The following is a 23,425-nucleotide window of genomic DNA, read 5'->3' on the forward strand; positions in this document are numbered from 1 at the left end:
AACAAGTTACCTATGTTACTCCTATGTGGATATTACAGACATCCAAACTACAATTTTATGCTGTCTTAATATTTAAGAAAACTATTTCTAAATACTTTAGTATTATGTTTATTTTTTAGTCATTTATATATTCAGTAGTAGTAGTAGTAGTTCTTATTTTGGCCTCACATATTTTTAACACAAGCAAAGGTTTTCAGAGTTTTTTTTTTTTTTTTACTAATCGTTCAGAACATTAAGTTCACAATTTCCCTGTGTCCCTCTACATAAAGATGGGCCTCTCAAAGGAATATGATCCAGTTCTTACCATCATGACCTCAATATAGTAATTGCTCCATTTACATTCATCTGCCTGTATGAAAGCAGCTTAAAGAAGAGGTTCATATTCATCCTCTTTAGGTGTTTTTTAGATTATGAAGGGAATATGTTGCAGATTATGATGCATGTTATTCCAAGAACTCTTGTTAATACAAGTGGGAACTACACCGAGCAGAGAACAACAGTAAAATGATTGCAGGTGCAATACCAACTCCAATCAGTAGATGGCTTCATAAACTACTGCAGTCTGAGGTAGAACCATACAACTGGCAGTCAGTCAGTGGAAGGGCTGGTGTGGATGCATTCACACTGTTAGCACAGTGAAACATGATGAATGTAGTGCCTTTGTTGTCAGTCTAAACTCATGTCATTGTCTCAATAAACTCAATATATTGTCATGCTGAATATTTCTCTTGCAGACATAATGATGTTACCTCAATCTAGGATGTTTATCCTGGAAAGATCAATTCAAGTCATTCAAAAGATAACATTTAACATATTTTTTCTGGATACTTAGCTATTGTGCTAAAGAAAGAAAAAAAGAAAAAAAAACTAGTCTCTTTGTGCTAAAGTCATGTAGCATAACTTTACTGTTTTGTTAAATCTGAATTTAACCCTCATTCATCACTCTGTTGGTCACCAGTTGACATCTTTAGAAGAAAACATGAAGCTCCTCTCACAGATTGGCATTGTTAAAGCTGCAGTCCATAAGTTTTGCCTCTTTGTCGTCATCTCTGTTTGAAAACCTGCAATTGCAGTTATTTGCGCAATTATCTTCCTTGCGTGGGTTGTGCGTCAGCACAGCTCCATCACGTTGAATCTAATGTTTTAAAGTAAATGTGTGACTGTCAGTCACCGCACCGGTGTGGATATTTACTGTACTTCGGAATCACAGATTCTAGCCTAAGTCTTGGAATAAATGACCCAAATAAGCATTTTCACCGGATATTGTCATCTGAACAAGTAAGTAACAAGTATGCTACGTTTGTTCTGACCAAATGAGGAAAAAAGCATTACAATAAATCCCGCTACCAATGGTGATTAAATCTAACAATCACTTAGCTCATATCACATCAAACCGTTCAAATTATTATTATTGTTATACTTTTTTCTCAAATTGTTAATGTTAACAACATCAGTGTGCCTATGTGTATATTGTGTATTAGCGTGTAGATTTCAATTTCTGTACAGTCTAATCTCTTAATTGTCATACCATTCGAATTTCATATAAAGAAATGATTTTAACCCAAAAGGCAAATTATTCTTCCTTCGAACTGGTTCTCTTTAAAAAACAAATGTTGTGTAATCCCACGTATGCTGTAATCAGATGCACATTTAAAACTGGAATATAATTTAATTTCATTCACATGTGTAAACACATAAACACATAATCCTTTCTGGATTACAATCCGACATCAAAATGATAAATGTAATTATTCCAACTGCTGTGAGAAAAGGCTATAAACGATCCGCCACCTGCAGGATCCTCACATGCGATATCCTATTTGCCGGGACAACTTCTTTATGTTTACAGACGTAATGACGCAGCGGCATGCTCGAATTTCCCGTGAATTCCTACCAGTACCACTCAAATTAGAAAACATTATTATAAAATAACCAATGTGAATCGAGCTAAAGTAAGGCGATGGTTTTGAACACTGGCTGGTTATGCACTTGCACAAATATTGATTTTGGATCATTTTCAACCTAAAAAAGTTACGGACTGCAGCTTTAAGATAATGGTGGCTATATAACCCTCATAAAAAACAAATTCATCCAAAACAGTAAACTTAAGTTCCTCATTACAACATGCACTCAAGAGATTATTTCATGCACATAATCCTTACTTTTCCTATAACTACATTAAACTTTCTTTCATATCCATATTTTACATATAAATGTGTTTTAAGAAAAACACAAGATTTGCATATAAATAAAAACGTATGAATACTGGAAGCCTGTGTAAGAAGATGTAACACTATGAGCTCTCTCTCTCTCTATCTTTTGGTATCTGTATTTGATTGTTGTCATTTTGCTGATATTTAGTGTTATTCTCATTTTAGCAAGTCAACTTTATTTGTATGTAGTGCTCTTTCACAATACACCGTTTTAAAGCACCTTTGCAGAAAATTATGAAAATTATAGTGAAATTATAATCTTTATAATTTACAGTCACATTTATCATAAGAGCTGGGCGATAATATACAACATGCACATAGGCCTATCCAACTTTATATAGAGAGCCATGTGATAATATGGTTTACAGAATATAATTTATATTTTGTGGGCTCTTTGTAGTTTCACACATTCAAATGTCCATACAACCCCAAGAAAAGTACAAATAATGGTACATGCGGAAACACTCTCCTAATTTACATTTTATACTTGAAGCAGAGAAAATGTAATATTATAAATTGTACTGATCCACTTAATGGATATAGCCCTTTTATAATCTACATGCGCTTCTAAGTAGAGATCTAGCTGTCTAACAATAATGTGAATTAAAACTACAGGCTTAGGGTTCATTTTTGTAATCTCCATAATAACTAGTGTTAGCGGTTGCTCTGTTAGTCAATGAGAGCTCGGATATTGGGGCTGTTTCCATTATCAGAGTGGGAAGCTTGGACACGGTTCATGCTAGAGCGCCGCTGAAAGCATGTAAGGCTTCAAAGCGTATCAGCCACAGTGAGATATCAGAGCTGTGTGGCAATCTGTGACACCAAAGCCTCTTTGCCAGATCTGAACGCCACATAAGTCCATTGTCACTCAGCATGCTAAGAAGTGTAAGCCTCAGCCCGGCACAATAGACTAGCATTACAGTGAGATATCGAGTTGAAAAGGATCTTTAAGACCCTATATGGGCATTTACCCATTTTAGGCAAGATTAAAAAGGGAAATATAGGTTATCCCTTAATTTATGTGACAAATGCTCTTCATTGTCACCTCTTAAGTATGTTCTGCAGGAAGCTGGTTAAAATACAATGCAAATCCCCTTTGTTTCTATATGTTTGTTTGGGGACAAATTTGCATATGCCCTTGTTCTCACATATGTATTGTAATAGGAGCTCAATTTCAATTAAAATTGTCATGTGCATCATTCATTACGTTATTATAACCATTACGGATTAGAATATATTGTAAAATACATGTTTGTTTCATATTTTTTTGTACAAAAAAGATTTATAGTAACTAAGCCATCTTGTTCTCTATAAGTTTTGTCATCAAAATGAAGAAAACAAAATCCTGCAAATAAATAAAACTGAAGTCTGGAAAATATTCAGATTTGCAACACTGATGAGATAATTAAGATATTCATCATTCGAATGGGAACTCATAAACGCCTAACAAGCATTTGTTTTGTTGACAGTTAAATGTAAGCAGCACCTATTTATATTTGTTAGCGCTTATGGGTCATTATGCTGCTGTCATTTGTCAGCACAGGGGTGTTTACTCCTCTGGATCTCCAGAGAGGCAGTGCTCACTACAGCAGGGCACAGATCTGTGTCTCCATTTTGAACAAGCATCCATTCTGCTTAAGCTCTTGTCTTTGGTCTCCTTATGAATCGCCATGCTTCATAATTCAACAAAGTCCCAACAAAAAATCTCCAAGAATATATTGTAAAATACATGTTTGTTTAATATTTTTTTGTACAAAAAAGATTTATAGTAACTAAGCCATCTTGTTCTCTGTAAGTTTTGTCATCAAAATGAAGAAAAAAAATCCTGCAAATAAATAAAACTGAAGTCTGGAAAATATTCAGATTTGCAACACTGATGAGATAATTAAGATATTCATCATTCGAATGGGAACTCATAAACGCCTAACAAGCATTTGTTTTGTTGACAGTTAAATGTAAGCAGCACCTATTTATATTTGTTAGCGCTTATGGGTCATTATGCTGCTGTCATTTGTCAGCACAGGGGTGTTTACTCCTCTGGATCTCCAGAGAGGCAGTGCTCTCTATAGCTTTCTGAACAACCATCCATTCTGCTTAAGCTCTTGTCTTTGGCCTCCTTATGAATTGCCATTTTTCATAATTCAACAAAGTCTCAAAAAAAAAAACCCTCCAAAAATGCTCACAAAGGCCAGGAAATTAAAAGTTTGATCATTAAATTCAACACCTTAAGTGTTGAACTGATAATTGGTAAGGAAATATGCCACTTAAATGTTACATGGTGTCACCATAAAGCAATGTCTGATTAATGAATATTACAGTGCATTTATTCCTTGCATAAACTATTGCAGTTGTATGGAAGAAGAGACAGTGGTGATGGTCAAGCTTCAGCTGACTTGTAATCAAAATGATCAATTAGTTTTATGACATTTATCTGTTTGAATTGGGTTGGATATAAAAGGAGTGCAAAATTGATCTTATCACAGTTGAATTACTTTCATACCTGAGAATTTCCCCTCTCTGCTACAGACGTCTTATCAAACGTGACTGATTACCGTAATCTGTACTCTGGGCAGCCATTAAGCAAATTACCTGAATCATTGCAAGGATTAGTCTCATTAACACATGATTAGCATCAAATTAAAATAATGAGTGTTTAACTTGTGATGTCTTCCAGTTGTTAGAATGGCTTGATCAGCCACACTGGGCTTCACTGAGACAGGATTTGAGAGGGAAATGTAAGCAGCAGTGACAAAACACGTCAAAATATGCTTAAAGCACTGTGGGGGATTTTCATAATGTAAAGTTATGCCATTCAACCCTTGTGCAAGATACTTTCAAGTTTGAATTTTGATGCTATATGTCTTCCTTTGAACAACCAAAATTTTGAAGGTTTATTGGACTTATGCTATAGTTTTTGCATGTTTTATAGGTTTGTTCAAAACATTACTTTATATGATATAAACTATGACGCAAGTAATGTCCCATTCCGAATTAATACATTTAATCAATAAAACATGACAAAGTGTAATGAATCAGTCCACTGAAGGCGAGCATAGTGAAGAACCCAAGTGCAGTTTATTTACAGGTGATCCAAACATCCAAACAATAATCCAAACAGACGAAGACTAGAGACACAGACTTGACTTGACGAGGCATAAACAGACTAGACTCACTGACAGCGGGTTACAACAATTACAAAATAAAAGACATGAAAACATGAACATGACAAAACCCAAACACCACATTACACAAAGTTGGTCGTTGGAGACATTAAAATCATATTCAAAGTCTAACAACAACTGTTGTCTTCCTCTTTTAAAATTGTTTTAATTTGACAAAATGCATTAATGACATCTGCGACATTTTGTAAACATCTCTCAATGGCATTAGATTCAAATAAAAGCAATTGCAATTTAAAAGAAGAGTCTTACTCAAAGTAATAAATAAAAGTTATTCCAATATCATAATCTCCACTGTGAGAGCTGATAAATTGCTGTTATGTGTAATGTTCCTTCTGCTTTTAGATTACTGTAACAGAAGATTTATTTTAATACCAAAAATGCATATTTTTCCACCATTAAGTGAAGTGTAGTTAAAAAAAAAACATAATACTAACATGTTGTTGAGAGATTAAAGCTGGAATAAAATTGCATTTCAGCGAGAGGTTGTGGATGACAACAGCCTTGTTCGGTATTATGGGGCGGGGAACAATATCTTTAGTGCTGATGAAAACAATAGCTTGAGATAAATACTCAGAGCTTACATTTAATTTAATCTACAAGGGATTATGGGGCTCCTAATGTCAGTGAGTAGGATCCCCACTGAATATTAAATACATTTCTCTGCAGATGGTTCTACAACATTATCGGGTAATGTTCACAGATTTTTTTTCCATTCCTAATACTGCCATGTGGTTTGAGCATCTTGGAATCAGCGTTAGTGGGGCAGGTTTTCTCGCTGAGTGATGCACTTGTGTGCAAAGCCATGACAGAAAACATATAGGGCTTTCCGGTGCAAGCTGTGTCAGTGGATGTTGGGGACAAAGCCTTATTTAATATATTACTTTAGAAGGATTTGACACAGAAGCACAGTTGTGGTATTATTCAGTTGGTCACTACATTAAAGACTTGAATATGGGTTACTTGGAGGATTATGATGGTTTTTCACACTAACGCCCATATTGCCATCTGAAACATTTCCCAGCCACTCTAATGAACTATAAAAATGACTGGTCCACAAAATAAATAAATTAAATCATTGTAACTTTTAATTAAACACTAGCTGTACTGGTCTGTGTCCTACAGTAAGAAATTGAATCTTTAGGAGCAAAATTCCAGAAGAGATCGTTGTCCTGAAATTAAAATTGTTCAGGTTTGATGAGATAATGAACTTTAGATAGGAGGACGAAAAAGGTCCCTCTCCTACTACAGCAAATAGCCAAGGGCAATAGCCGATAACTAATGTGAATAATATTGCAATTAGCATAGCAAAGTACTTACAGCGAGCAAATTAAAAAATTCATTAACGCACGTACTTAATTAAGAAACAGTTTTCGCTTTACATGATAAATTATGACACCTATTAAATCTTCCACTACAGGCTGTAATGGCTTCTTTGCTCCTGGGCAAAGGAGTGTTTCCTTTTGGTTTCCAGGACGCCTCAGAGGACCTGCGGTATGTCACAGCATTTGTTAGGAAGGATGTCCCTGCAGTTTTCTGCACCAAACTCAACCATGCTCTCTTGAACTACTGTAAAACACGGTACCACATTGTCATTTGAGTGAATGGAGGACTTCAAGTGAATTGCTCTCTTCAAAAGTATAGGGCTTATTTTGTGGACTGGATGAATTACTTGCAATATGCAGTAATTCATGGCAAAATGCAGCTACACTTTAATGCATTTTTGCAGAAATACAAAATGCAATTTTATCTAGCATTTCATCAGTGAAAATGTAAAGTCAGCACTTTATGCACAAAGTTCTAAACTTTGCAACTTGTAACTATTTCTTAATATACTGTATGATGACCAATGTCTTCAATGGAATAAGTTGCTAAATGCCCTGACTATCCTGGTATCATCCCTATCTACATGAACATGAAAGGCCATAATCTCTAAAACTGTTCGAAAAGCTTCTGTTTCAGTAACATCAAACCAATAATAAGTTCTGACTACAGTCATATAAACTGTATTTCTTCACCCTTAAAGACTGTATTCTTCAGACAGGCTCCAACTAATGCACCAACCAGCGATGCCTCAATCAAAAATGCCATATTGGCTGCTGCATTGTCATGTTAAATAAGAACATTTTCACTTGCAAACAAACTAACAAGGACATGGAGAGCAATCCACATGCAACTTTTTCCACAGGTCATAAAAATTGCCCCCAGGTTGCATCATGTGACATGACTTAAGTCACTTTCCATCCATTGCCTGAACTAGTACTAACTGAGCTGCAATTGAGTCACATGATATCAGATCTGCTGTTTGCATCATAATATTTACCAGACATGACCTCCTTATGTCTGTTTAGCAAGCAAACAAGTAATAAAATAGCCGGAAGAGCCAACAACACCGAACACTGAGGTTAATTCAGGCATCAAGATGGGCACCTTCACTCATTTCATATTCTTTAAACAAGTGGCCAGAGTAGGAAGCATGACTGAATTATTAACTGTGTATTTCATAACATTAGTGACAATATGTTAACGTGTTTTTTTCTCCCTGTACCCCTGCTGGGAACAGATGGCTCCTTTTACTTTATTTTCCACATCAAGTATGATTATTTCTTTGTGCCAAAAGCCACCTGCCGTTCCTTGGTCTCTGCACTAATTATTTATGTTGGTAACACGCAGCAGGACTTGTTATCAGTTGGATGGTGTCTTAATAAAGGCAGGCACATCAACATATTGACATCATGTTCAAGGGGAACATTTATCATTGGCCCGAGTGATGGCCGCTGTAACGGTGCTCGGGTGTAGGCTGCTTGCCAACGCTGCCAAAGATGACCTCCTTTTGTGTCTCCTCTCTCTACCCCTGCTCTGGACCATGTGATGATAATTAGGTAAAAGCCTATTAAAAAGTCAAATAAGGGGGAATACATTAACATTGAGACCAGAACCGGTTGCGGCGTGACAGAGAAGGACGGAGAGTCCAACTGCTCAGCACGACATGCAATACCAGACATGAATCCAGCTGAAAAGGGTCCTTCTGTCAAAAGCAGGCTAAATGTTACATCATCCCTCTCCGACTCTCTGTGTGCGTACGGACACAGCCGAGCGACAAGGGCCAGAAAATACAAGTACCAATTAACTTAAGTATTCACCGAATTTCAAAGCAATTTGTCTGAGGAATAGGTCAGTTTTAATCACAGATACAGCCCAGCTCAAATGTAGAGCACTTAATAATTACATATATTCTCAGTACTGTAATCCTCCAGAGGTGCAAAGCGACTATCCAGTAATTAAAGCCTCATATACACATATTCTACACTTTGACTTTCTATAATGTGACTGGAGACAGGTTCACAGGTATGTCATTTGCTATAGACGCTAAGCATTGTGAATAATTACACTCTTGAGCGTGGAGTGATAAGCTCTATCCTCATTGGACCGAATACAAAACCGAAGGCCGGCACCCAAGCTCTCATCTATTTAAAACTCTTTATCCACCCATTTAACTGCACACAGAGGTTTATCGTGAGCACGGAGAGAATCAAAAACGCTATTGTAGGGTCAGACAATGTCCCAGCCTAAGTAAATCTATAATAGCCTTTAGGATTAGAAATATGCTGTCTGAGTTTAATTACATATTGCTGTAGAGAGGTTTAACGCTGTGCTACTGAGAAACATGCAGTTGCAGATATTCTGTCGCAGGAAGGAGCAGGAGGCTTGAACCATGGACAGATGTATTCCTCACATTAAACACGGAGATTGCTGGTTCGCTTAAGCCGGTGCATCTGCTACAATCAAAGGACATTTTAGTCTTCATTTTTTTTTCTTGGTTGTTTCCACATAATCTTGACGGCCTTATTAGATAAATACTCCAGATAACATAGGCTACATTGACCATCTGAAGTGGCTTGTACAAGAACATGATGATGATCTTCATGATTCAGGCCTCTAAATCTTGGTGTTGACAGTTTGCTTTGGGGGGAAAAGGCAGGTTTTGTATTTTATTTAGTGGCATGTCATTGCAGTATTTTCTTTATTGTCATTAAGTCAAGAAAAAAATGAAGGACGCACAACATCTCACTGAAGTTCTGATTAAAAGTTAATGCATCGTTCCACGAAATGAGTGCAGAATGAAGTGCCTGAGCTTCACATTAAAGTGAGTTATGGAGCACAATTCAGCACAACTTTAAAAGTCAAAAAGTACTTTTCTGAAAACATGTGAAAATGTGTGCATGTTAATGCAATCAAACCTCACAGTCCTGACTTAATTATTAGATCATTCTTCAATAAATTACCCCAATGCCTTTTCTTAGACATGTTTAAAGAATATTGGCAAGTGTATTACGCTGTGTTAATTAGTATGCAAATTGTTCCTTTTATGATCACCTTCTTCTCATTATATTTAATCTCTCTATTTATCTGATAGATTGAATCCATGTACAAGTATGATGTAATTTATCGCTGGTCAGTTAATTTCATATGCATTGCTGGTTAATTGTACAGTTCTGTACAGTACTTTTTAATCAAGTGTCACAAAATCACAAATACATGGGTTTTAATGTACTACTGTGTGCCCCTCCCACAATGCATTTTTATATCATGGCATAAAAATAAATCAGAAACTTGTTTAACCTTGAAATCAGTGATTCAGAAATAGATTCCAGTCTGTATCAGATGGCTGGTGAATGTAGGCCACCGCCTCTCTTAGGCTCCATGACACCTTGATATGCTGTGGACCGCTGCCCATCGAGCTGGGGGGTTCCCTCTTATCCAAAAAAGTCATTATTGAGAGAGATCAGTAGACTCTTAATCCTGGACTATCTGTCTATGCATGGTCTCTGTTATCACTGTTATTATTTAGATACTGTCTAATGCTCATAATCCTGCATGGAAGCCCTCCTCTGAATTAATGTAAGCCCCTAATTCTTACTGTGGGCCTAACCAGCTAACAAAACCCACCTGGGTTGTTGTCTGAGAAAATTTATGCCAGCACATTACATATAAAACAACGATCGAAATTCCAGACACCGCTTCCCAACACGTCAGACACCAAAGCTTCATCTTTAATCACACCCCGTCTAATAAGACCCCAGAGAGTAATCTTGCCGCAATTTCCGCCTATAAACAAGATCATATTGTGGCGGGTCACCTGCGCTAACCTTCTGTCGAAATTACGGCCCAGCGATCCACTCTGATTGCTTCAATCGTGGCAGCAGATTTGAATAGCCACAAGAACTTTCCAGTAAAACCCTCAGCCTCCTGATTTATCCCCACATTGAGGAAATTACATTCACTCGCTGTCCTCTCTGTTTGGAATGCATTATAGTTTATTATTATCAATGCCACACACGCACACACGCAGCCAGCCACACAAAAATAAAGGCAAAGAAAAGCAGAAGTTCCAACCGAGATTGAGGCATAAATTATGGCCACCATGCTGTTGCAAAACAGTGATCTGAATTTGATTAGGCTTGCTTTTACTCCAAGCGTGTGTGTGTGTGTGTGTGTCTGGTGTGTGTGTGTGTGTGTGTGTGTATTGTCTCATATTTAATCATGATCCACTTGATGATTATCAGTTGGGTTGTTAAAACAATAGTTTAGTCAAAATGATGCATAAAAAAAAAAAAATTATATTTAAAGAAAAAATAATAATCTGCAGTCATGCAAATCCAGTGCTTTTTTTTCCTGAAAAGTGTTTCCAGACAAACTAAACACAAGGGTTATTTTAGTATAATTTATATACCTTTATTTTTGTTTTTTTGTTTTTTCAAATGAGCTTTTTCAATATACATACATACATACATACATACACACATAATTAATATACATTTTTAATAGTATTATTTAGATTTAATATATTTGTATTGCAATTTTATTTCAGTTTTAGCGTTTATGTATTTCTAGTTAGTGATGTTAGTGCTTCAACTTCAGTTCATTGCGAAGGAGTTTAGTTTAATTCTTTTAAAGTAGATTTTATTTTATTTCAGCTTAAATATATTTAACAAAAATGTTTTTAATCATTTTAGTTAATGATAATAACTCAACACCTGAAATTGCATAAAATTAGCAAATCAGGTTCGAGCTTGCCAGATCAAGAAAGTGCTGTACATAATATCACAGCAGGTTGAGACTACCAATTCATTCTTCAGTACCTTCAGTACCTTCAGTACCTTCCGCACTCCATGTTTCACACCTCTGTTCATTCATCCTTCTGAGCTGCAGCCCCAGCACACACATACACACGCACACACACGCACACACACTCACACACACACACACACGCACACACACACACACACACACACACACACAACAAGGCTCTCGTCAACAGCTGTCCCACATTTCTCTGAAACCTTAAGCCACTCTGTTCCAAGTAATCAGGTGGTCCTCCAGATCAAATAAAAGCAGAGGTAGTGCCATTGTAATATGAATTAAACCCCTTTAAGCCCTATGTAATGCCTGTGGTTAGACAGAAGTGCAATCCTAGCACAGTCCTCACTCTCTCACTCTCTCTTCGTGCTGCCGTTGGCCATTCCCTTAAGGGACAGATACTAAACGTGTGTTTGGGGTCATCTGCCTCAGACAAACATCTGTGTCTCAGGGAGCAGGTGAAGACAGAAGGTCGTGAAGGAGAGGTGACACTCCCCCAACCACCAGGGGGAGAGGGAGGTCTTCATAAATAATCTTCAAACAATCTGCCTCTCTTGACTCCCCTTATTAATTACTTTTATGGCCAAAATCAAACATCTGTCACTCTGGATATACAAATTAATTATGCAGCTTCTTCCCATCAAGAATGATAGAGCTCATTCTGTGAGTTTTGGCTTGTGGGGCAATAATGGCACAAGAGAGTCTGATAAAATTTTTGGATTCCATTTTATACTGAGAGAATAATGTGATATTAGTCCGTCTCACTCTTATATAAAGGTTCTTTATTGGCATCTTTGGTTCCATGAAGAACCTTTAATTCCACTGAATCTTTCCATTCCACAAAAGGTTCTTTCTAGTGGAAAAAGGTTCTTCAGATTATTAAAATATTCTTCACACTAATAATAATAATAAAAAAATGTTTACAGAAATGTTCTTCAGGGAACCCAAAATGGTTCTTCTATGGCGAAAACACCCTTTTGAAACCCTTATTTTTAAGTAACTTAAAGGAGACATATTATGCCCCTTTTTACAATGTGTAATATAAGTCTCTGGGGTCCCCAGAATGTGTCTGTGAACTGCTTCTGATATCTAGCTATTAAAGAATAGTTTCTTCATTTTATCCAAACCAGACACCTGTACAAATAACCATAATAACCAGTTTACATTTCCAAACATTAATTTTGCTATTAATTGTAATAATCCAGTGAGATTATTGTTTGCACAAGGAGTCTGACAACAGCCAGTGCTCCACACAGAGATCTGAACTCTTCATCATCCAGTCTGTCTGGAATGACATGAAGAAACAGAACAAATAACCATAAGTACAAGATAAACAAAACCTCTAAAGAAACATACAGTAATCACTAATACATTAAACAAAACAAAAAAAGGATGAGGGGTTTGAAACTCTTCAGTGTGTTCATAAAAGTTTGCCTTGGTCTTGAACGAAGTCAAAACCCCGCTTTTTTTCTGAAAGTTTCCTCACTGTTAGCTGGAAGGTGGGGGATCTTCAGCTGGAGCTGGCTGACAGAAGACAGCTGTCTGCCTGTCCTCCAGCTCTGCAGTGAGGTGCCCTGGGACTTTGCCTGCTCAAGGGTCAACACCTTTGTTAGAAGGCAACATTTGGTACCAGTTATTGAGCGGCAGGGGTTCGCCTCGCTCTCTCCTACCATCTTTCAAGGGAAAGAGGCCAGACTGAGGCAGACTCTGGGCTTGCCCATCATCCTTCAAAGCTGAAGGAGGAAGTGACCTTGAGATGGTGTGGGGTGGTGCTGCGTGCTGGGTGTAGCTGTGCTCTGCTGCAAGACTGATGGTGAGTGGAGTTGACTGAGTATAGAAGGATACAATTTGTCTTATGAGAAAAAAATGGGTGCACAAGCTGTATTGGTGAATTTGCATTTTTATTAATATTTACTCTAGGAATTTCACGTATAAACTGGACAGTTTGGCTATGTGAGCTGTAGTTGTCAGTGATATTCCAAAGGACTACCATGCATCTACATTTAATACAGATCAAATATCTCAATTACATTCCTGAAGCTCAAGATCAAGATGTAACATTTCAGGTAAGTATCAAAATCATGGTTACAGATCTCAAAATCTAATCCGGCACTAGACCTGGCACAAAATCTGACTCATGAAGACTTGCTGAGAAATTCACGGTTATTCACGGTTCTGAAGTTCTTGAGAAAGTTGCTAATGTAAACAGCCAATAACTGCTGCATGGCATGGCATATTATGACAAACAACACATGCTCCATTATGCCAGCTGGTGTAATGATGTGATAATGTCAGACTCATTAACTTCAGCACACAGTTTACGGTGGCCTTTTACGACACAATTAATTGACTCACAGATACATTAAAACAAAAATAACTGGACTGAAATGCAGTTGCAAGCTGATATCTGATCTGTCATAAACACTTCTGATGGTAAATTGAAAGTGGAGATCATTCACACTAACAGCAGTGGGACAAAGAATAAACTCCAAAATAAGCATGTGACAGTTAGCTTCTCATCTTTAGCTATTAGAAAATGAGCCTTCACTATATAGTCTATTCTGCAGTATGAAACAATACAAAGAATGCAGATTATCAAGTGGTTGTCATATTGTAATCTTCAGTCTAATTTAACGGAGTACATGAAGTATCAAAGGGGCAGATTTCTATTAATTTCATAAGTTTGAGCTTCATTAAAGGAAATTGCCAAGGGACTCAAGACTTTCCTTGAACACAGGATAGTGAAAATCTGACATTTAATCATGTATGAAGACAGCTTGAAAAGAAAAGGAAGAAAAAGGAAAAATTATGCAAGCTGGTGTGTTAATCTGAAAGATTTATGTTACCATGTTATTGCCAGTAATTTAGGGCCATATGTTTAAGCATTTTGTTCAGATCTCCAAGATGAAATGAAGAAAGGATTTAGCTAAGAGATAATAGCTGAGCCTCTTCAGATGAAGGTCGAATCAAAGTATTCCAGCGTTACGTATTGAGTTTTTTTTTTTTTCACTTCTAGTTTGATTTATCGGTAATTGTATACAAGATGTCCACTGCTGCAAACTGAAATTAATTTTCTTAATCCCAAACTGGCTGTTACGAGCTATGCAGTTATATCCTGAAGTAAATAATCCTTCTTGTGAGACCTCATTGATATTGGTTTTAGTAAAGGATACCATGTCCAAACAAACAGCTTATGACAGCTCATGTTATAAAGGGTCTTATTGACAACTGCATCAGACTAGCCCTATTACATGAATCATCCTGACAGGTCAACCAAATTATAGAACTTAACTGGTCATGTGGACTATTTAATCTTTTACAGAAACTAATTAGAAATGGATACTGTTCACAGTGTCATTTCTAGACCCACTCATGTTTTCCACAAAGTCTGAGCCTTGTTCCAAGCCCCTTCTAAAATAAGATTTGTTGTGCTCTTCTTGTTGTAAAATAAATCTGTTTGGTGATTCAAGCTTTGGTCATTATGCGTTTGCAGGCCACAGACAGATGTCAGCAAAATCAGTGACAGCCGATCATGCTGATCCTTCTGTAATTATGTCCAATCATCCTGCCGTGACAGTGCATGGAATAAATCCGTCAATACCGCCTCAGTGTCCATATGAGCCCTCGCAAGTCCCACCTCCATTTCCACCTGTCTTTTGTTGGCACGTCCTCTCATTTAGAGTACACTTTTCATACTATTGATTTCCATTCATACACATTCAAATATGGACGACTGAAAATGCAAGCTCATGTGAAAAAGTTTCGCATTTCACTGCATTCTGAAGTTCAGGTTTGATGAAGATGTGTGACCAATAGAAGACTGATATGTCACAACTGACCTCTTAGCTGTAATAATAATAGTTTATCATTATTTATTATATGTTGAATTTTTGCTTTTTAAAAAGGTACCACTGCGTGTGATGTCATGTCTCATCCATTGCAGTGTCTAAAGAAATTCTGTGTGAAATGAAAAATTGCAGAAAATGTACTCAATCTCAAAACATCCAAGATGTAGATGAAATTGTTACTTCATCTTAACAAATTTGGAGAAATTTAGCATTGCCTCTTGCTCACCAGTGGATCATCTGCAGTGAATGGGTGCCGTCAGAATGAGAGTCCAAACAGCTGATAAAAAAATCACAATAATCCCAAAGTAATCAATCCAACTGCAGTCTGACAATTAACCCTAAAATGAAAATTCTGTCATTAATTATTCACCCTCATGTCATTCCAAACAAACCTTCGTTCATCTTCGGAGCACAAATTAAGACATTTTTGATGAATTCCGAGAGCTCTCTGATCCTTCCATAGACAGCAAGGATAGTACCACGATCAAGGCCAGAAAGGTAGTAAGGACATCATTAAAATAATCCATGTGACATCAGTTGTTCAACCATAATTTTATTAAACTACGAGAATACTTTTTGTGCACAAAGAAAACAAAAATAACAACTTTATTCAACAATTTGTCTCCTCCGCCTCACCATGGCGCCATTTTGGAGAGTATTGCAAAAAAGAAAGAAAGTGAAAATGTACAGTCCATGCAATTGCCTATTTATTTTTTTCATTGATTTGTTTTCTTTTTATGCTTCCATCCACTTGGCATTGTTGTAATATATTTTAGTATTAGGCTATATCAAAGGCATCTGGACTATGAGTCACAAATGATTCTGTTTTGCACTGCTGCTTGTTTTTTGCGTGTCCTCAATGACATCACCATAAAAGGACACTAAAAACAATACTGTTCTGCATATTTTGCAGATTTTGGCATATGCTCCACTAAAACAGAGGCATCACACATTTTTGCAAACCTAAGCAGTCTGTGACACTGCCCAGTGATGCCCCTACGAGGCAAAAGGTTTCCAAACAATTTCCTGTTTTTGTTTTGAAAGCCTGCACAAAGAACAAGAGAGCTTTGCATATTCACAGCTCAGTGCTGTCGGGCGAACGCTGTTTGCAGTTTGCAGTTTGCAGTTTGCTGCTAGTTTTTTCCTCACTGCTAGCAAAGCCCTTGACTAAGGTCACAAACTATTTGTCCAATTCTATTATTCAAATATAGATGGAAAGTCATGGTGATCACTGTGCCCAGCAGCTAGCTCCATCATCTGTAGCTATTTCAGCATATGCTCGCAAGATAATAAAAATGTAGCATTAAATATGGTGGCAAATTGAATTTTGTTCCAGGCTACATGCAGCAAACTAACCCATTTTTAATTTTCACCGAACCTGTTAAGCGAAGACTGTTAATGCCGTCCCTGATGATGATGTTTTTTGCATAATATAATTTATAGCGGATGGAGGTCCATAAAGGGGACGCATTGTAAAATATTTCCATTATGTCAGAATGTCAGTAGGTTGTAAAGGCTTTATACAGCTTTTATGGGTCTCAATCTGTTGTTGTTCACGGCAATTTTGGAATCTGTTAAAATTTCACTGATTACTTTAATGCCTCTCTTCAGAATGCCGGTAGCTTCTTTTTCCTGAGGATGTGCGCTTATACCTTTGACCGACATAAAAGCGATGGCAAGGCAGCTAAAGAAAAGTTATGCGATTTATGTTATTATAGAAGGTCTTTCTTTTATAGAAGTTATATATCTTTCTTTAACAGGGCTGTAAATGTTACACAGTCGTTTAAGCAGCATTTGAGACTGATTGATGTTTATGTCATTATGGTTACAAATGAAATGTGCCTGACTTGCTGGCCCCCACATAAAGCAGAAATGAGCTACATCTATCATTAAAGCTGCTGATAAACTTACTGTTTGCTTTGCCCTTTGTTTATAGTTTACTGTTTTGGGATTCTCAGAAAGAATGGACTTATTTTAGCAATGCTAATCCCCAGTCAGTCGACAGTTTGTTTTGTCAATATTCATATTCACTCTCAAAATGAGTGTTTATCACAACTATTGAGACTTGGTCTGAACAAAGGCCTTCTGTAGCGAATCGATGCGTTTTTGTAAGAAAAATATCCATATTCAAAACGTAATACATGCGCAAAGCCGACTTCATACGTCATTCCCCCGGAACTGCTTCCGTTTACAACTGTTGACGAGCTAGATTCAAGTGATTATTACGCTTTGAATATGGATATTTTTCTTACAAAAACGCATCGATTCGCTACAGAAGGCCTTTGTTCACCCCCCGGAGCGCTCAGTCGACAGTATTGGTGGCACAATGTTGGTTGCCGTCCTTTGTTCTTTAAAAAAAGAAAAAGAAAAAAGCAAAAGCAAAAATGGAGGCTACTATGAAGCTTGTGATTTTATAGAAGCACTTCTTTTAAAACTTGTTTATAGTATACAATATAATATATATAAATATTAGAGTTTTTCTCGATTGCTTAAACACATTTCTTGAAACTATGCCTCGTATTCTCAAAACAGTAAACACGGAAATGGGTGTGCTTTTTGATAAATGGCGTTATGGTTTTGAAATTTTTGTTCAAAAGCCTGGTGATAGTGTTTAAGCAATCGAGAAAAACTAAGTATAAAGTATATAGTATAATATATATATATATAAATAATAATTTGTACAGTTGCTTTAGGATTATTGGGTTTATATTTCCATGGCAAAAAAGTTGTGTAAAATTTAAAAAAGTGTAAATAACGTTACACAGAAAAGGTTACAGTTTTTCTCAATTGCTTTGGCACATTTTTCGAAACAATCTTATACTATACTAAAATCATGTTAACACATATTGTTTACATTGCCTCACTGTAACACAGATATTTGTTAAAAAAAAAGAAAAAGAAAAGAAAAGAAGTGGTAATTTTGTGGTAATTATGATTATGCCACAAATACTCTCAATTGAGCTTGACTTGTACTGAAACTGAAATATTGCTTTAATGTAAAATTCTGAGTTGTGATTGGAACTATATATCATGCTGTAAAAAGAAAGGGCATTTCAACGCCATATTACAGCAGGTTTTAAAGTAGAGAATGTAATCTGCCAGAGCTGAATATTCCACACCCCTCTATTTAAAAGCCCATTCTGTGAATAAGGGAAAGTTAACCTAAATAAACATTTTTACGTAAGGAGGACGGAAGTGCAAGTCTACACAGACGAGAGTTTAAGCAGGACTGTTTAAATGAAGCACTGCACATTGTTCTTAATACCAAGCTTCCGCAGGGAATATACTAAAGCTCACTGCACCATATGCTGCAGAAGTAATGCTGCCCCAAGATACACCTTATCTGATTATGCATAATTCAGAAAGTCTATGAGAGTCTCATATATTTTCACTTGATTATCATACACGTAAACCTGCTGATGAGGCCTCTCCTCTCCTGCAATCTAATCTCATTTTCAGCGACAGCCTCAGGGCCCTTCAGGAAAATCCCCCATTACCACACACCATGTGTTGGGCTGTTTATTTATATATTTTTTAAATATTACAAAGCCCTGTAAACATCTGTCTACTCTGTGTATAATCTGTCCAATGAAAATGTTCGTGTTTTCTTGAGCCCCTTTTCAATATGTCGCACTCTTATGAGCTTAATGTCAGAACAGTGGAGAGTCAAAGCCTGTGAGGACGTCCTCTCCGAATCATACTGACCTCCTCATCATGTTTCCGATGTGGGAGTGAACAGACACGGCAGATTGGAAGAGTAGGAGAGCTGTTGTGATTCTTCACTCTGGTCAGATCAAGAAACAGACGTTTAAACGAAATGTTAGCCACGTTTGCGAACTGAATGATTAAATTATGCTAAATATAAGAGATGCAATTAATAATGTACAGTATGTATGAACTATAAACCTAGTCTGTCGGTTTGTGGCTTTACAAAAACAAAATCAGTGTTGACTGTTGTCTAAAATCGCAATAAACAACAACTGCGGATGATACTCATGTGTAACCGATTTCAATTGTAATTCGAAAGTAGATAATTAAAAGTGTGGTTTTCATCTCCATATTTTGAAGACGATATTGGGGACTGAATGTTATCATCTGTGCTAAATAATTGTATTGTCTGTTTCTGTGCTGGTGCATTTTCACATATATTCCTAATTATGAAAATATATGATAACATTTTTAAACTCATGTGATTTTAAAGGTTTAGTGTAATTGTGGGTCAAATTCATTCAGGTACCTAAAGATCAAGACATCTTTTTTCTTTCTTTCTTGACTTACAGAAAATGGTGAACGCATAAAACAATACACACTTCATTCCAACAATTTTTATGTATTTTATTTTATTCTTTTTTGGAGGGGGACTTTATTGTGTGTGAGAACACGCTAAACTATCTTTGGCCTGTTATGAGCACTTAGACTTTTTGCAGCAGAATCAAAACAAAAATATGTTATTGAACAAAGCAAACTACCATATATGAAATCAGCAGAAGTCCTGTAGATTGACGTGATTGAAGTATGGAACATGATTTAATCCAATCTAAACGCCACTTCAGATCAGGACTAGATTGAAACAGAATTGGACCGAAAAAAGATTGAAGAAATATGGGGGAACATGAACATATTTCTAAAATACATGATATGGATTATTATGCTGTGACTCCTCAGAACTTTAAATACATTTAAAAGATGGATTTTGTAAAGTCAATTACACAGGCTTAAAGTCTGTGTCCTGAAAATATAGTATATGGATTTAATTCCATCTAAAAGGATATGGAACATCACAGAAGTTTATGAGAGGCGTAGAGTATCTTGAAAGCCATCAACAAGATACAGTACATGTTGTGCTAAAGAAGACCATACACAGTTTCATAACAATTGGACATTTGGGACACATTTGAATCCAAAAGAGGATCATTTTAGCTTTGCAGTCAGCATTGTCCTTTTCACTTTGCTAATAGCAATAACTTAGCAGGCTATTTCTCCATTTGGGACTGTGGTTTCTGCCAGGCTATTTTCAGACTCAGCTTTTTGCCATTGGTCCACAGATCAGCATGGACCAAAGCCAGAGCACATGCTACTGTTTCAGGCCTCCCAGCTTTAGTCTATAAAGGGAAATCAGGTACAGCAAGAAATGTGGCATTTTACACAAACTAGTTGCTATTGTTACTATACACCAATTTATTTAATATTAAACTGAATAGGTGACATACTGTAACAAGCATTTTACACAATGTGTTCACATAATGTCTTCTCTTCACGTAACACTTTGTCGACTGGAGTTCCACGGGCTTGGAGCAATTTTAATACATTCTGTATAATAAGAATCCAGTTGGGTAATTAAAATATCTGTAAGATTTATATCAGCAGACAGTGAAGGTCTAAAGCTCAGAGTGCTGTGTGATCCATCTTACCATCAAAGAGTGAGAGAATGACTGTGCGTAAAGCTATTGAAATGAAATAGAAGGCCATGTTATCTTTTCTAAGGATGATTTAATGCCTTGCTTCCTTGACTTGGCCCTAAGCTACACAAGGGTTTTATTTACCTGCTTAGTATGTACAGTATATATTTTATTATATATTTGTTTTCTAGGACCAAATATATCTACCTATCCATCTCTTATCTATCTATCTATCTATCTATCTATCTATCTATCTATCTATCTATCTATCTATCTATCCTATCTATCTGATGTGTGTGTCCTTTTTATGTTCATTTTTATAATATTATATATAATTTTACTTATTTACTTTTTGTGTTTAGACTGTATGGTTTAGTGTTTCTCTGTATCTGTTAAAGGATTAGTTCACTTCCAGAATAAAAATTTCCCTATATTTTTTGTCTGTCTGTCTGTCTGTGTGTCCATCCATCTAAACATCTATTTACCCATTTATCTGTGTTTCTAAAACCACATAGCACTGCGCTAAAAACCAGTCAAAGCACCTTAACACCCTACCAACCACCCACGACACGCTAGCATTGTGAAGGATACTTTTATGCAAGCAACCACCCCTCACATTTTTATAAATGTACTGTAGTTGGTATTCTGCTCTTTTCTGTATGGAAAAGCACTCGTCTGTTTGTCACTTCTGATTCTTGATAGATGTGCACAACAATCTCAAGCCCTGGAGACCAGCCTGTTTGCTCAGCCTTTGTTTATTTTTAGTAGAGATTGCACTTTGGCATAATATTTCATTTTGTCAAGCAGAGTATGTCAAATTAAACTGTATTAAGATGAACTGGACTGCTCACTTTGACATGTGCAGTGAACTTTTTCCTCACAGGCAAATCTTTTCAGTGACATGCAAGATGTCACTGATATAGACGTGTTGTACATAAGCTATTAGTTTATCCATTAATGTCCCTCGTAGTGTTCGAAAGACAAGAGCTTTATAATTAAATCAGCGCTAAGCGAGGCTACGGTCGCCATAAGGACCTTTGTGTTATGTGTTTCGCTAGCAGTCATGCCACTAAATTACACATAGCAAATGAGTTGCAGGGCATATTTTCACATTAGTCTTGGGGAGAGAAACATCTCTTGCTCTTCAAAAGGGATCTGGCTCCTGTGATTCAGATGCATGTGATTTGCTTTGAGAGGTCAAGCCCGGAGATGCCTGTTTTTTTTAAAATTTATTTATTTTTGCTGTGTTGAGACTCTGCTGGTTGGGCATCGCATGGCAGTGCTCCCTATAGACTCAGGTGCCAGATACTGGGTAATGGGAGGCCGGTGGAGGAGGGGGAGGGGAGACAGGGAGGACCATCTGCCAAGTTTGAGGGAAATCACTACAACATGCAGGTGCTGCAATATTTTGCACAGCACGCAAGGTAAAAGGAGCTTTGCTACAGTAGTTGGCTAAAACTAGTAGACTATCTATCTATCTATCTATCTGTCTATCTGTCTGTCTGTCTGTCTGTCTGTCTGTCTATCTATCATCTCTCTGTCTATTCTAAATACTGGCTATCTGTCTGTCTGTCTGTCTGTCTGTCTGTCTATCTATCATCTCTCTGTCTATTCTAAATACTGGTCAGTTTCCGAAAAAGTACAGATGTGTAAAGGCATAATGGATATGATGGATACAACATGTATCTTTGGATTAAATGTTCATTCCGTTGAACATGCAGGCCTGATTTTGTGACATATTATATCTACCTGACTCACATGCTGTATGGCCTAAACAGTGTGTGCTCACAAAAATAAATGTATGATGTCCAAACATAATATCTAATGCAGATGTATAAATTCTTATGCAGCTGCTTGGCTGTATGTCTGCCTTCACAATCAACGGTTTCTGTGTAATCCTGCGATCAAAGAGAATGAAATTAAACAGATATGCTTATCTAACGTATTTATGAGAAAGACGTAGGCCAGAACTGAGATATAAAATCTGAGCTGTAATCCTAATATGTTATCAAGGGGTAGGGATTGTGATGCAGTCGTTCAGGTGTACCAGACCCAAAGTCAGGGGATTAGTGGAAAGGTTATTGTAATTATTTAAATAACACAGAAGCAGATTTTATTATTAAAAGGCTGAATGTACCATCTGTGCTGGAATACTTTTTTTGGTCGTAATGCATTACATCCCAACGATTCGCAATTCTGCTTTTCATCAAATCAGATGTTCTGCTACAGGGGAATTGTGAATTGAATCCAATGAATTATGTCTGATAAACTCTGAACATGTGTATGAAAAGATAAACTCTAGCCTCAAGTAATTACATCAGGCCATTGGAATTAAAGTAATATTATTTTTGTGTAACTCTAAGGAAAAAATGAATGAGCCGCACACTCACTTTCTACCTTTTTCCACCATCTCTGTCTGCAGTTAAAGATGGTACAGGTTATTCTGAATCTATAGATAGATAGATAGATACTCTTCAGTCAACATGTTCCCACTTAACTCATTTACATACTATGCCTCAAACAAAATGCTTGAAAAGCTGACCATTTAGCGCCCAAACTCTGGAATAACCTACCTAACATTGTTCGGGAGGCAGACACACTCTTGCAGTTTAAATCTAGATTAAAGACCCATCTCTTTAACCTGG

The sequence above is a fragment of the Sinocyclocheilus anshuiensis genome, unplaced genomic scaffold, assembly GCF_001515605.1.
Source record: "Sinocyclocheilus anshuiensis isolate Anshui unplaced genomic scaffold, SAMN03320099.WGS_v1.1 scaffold1531, whole genome shotgun sequence".
Lineage (NCBI taxonomy): Eukaryota > Metazoa > Chordata > Actinopteri > Cypriniformes > Cyprinidae > Sinocyclocheilus > Sinocyclocheilus anshuiensis.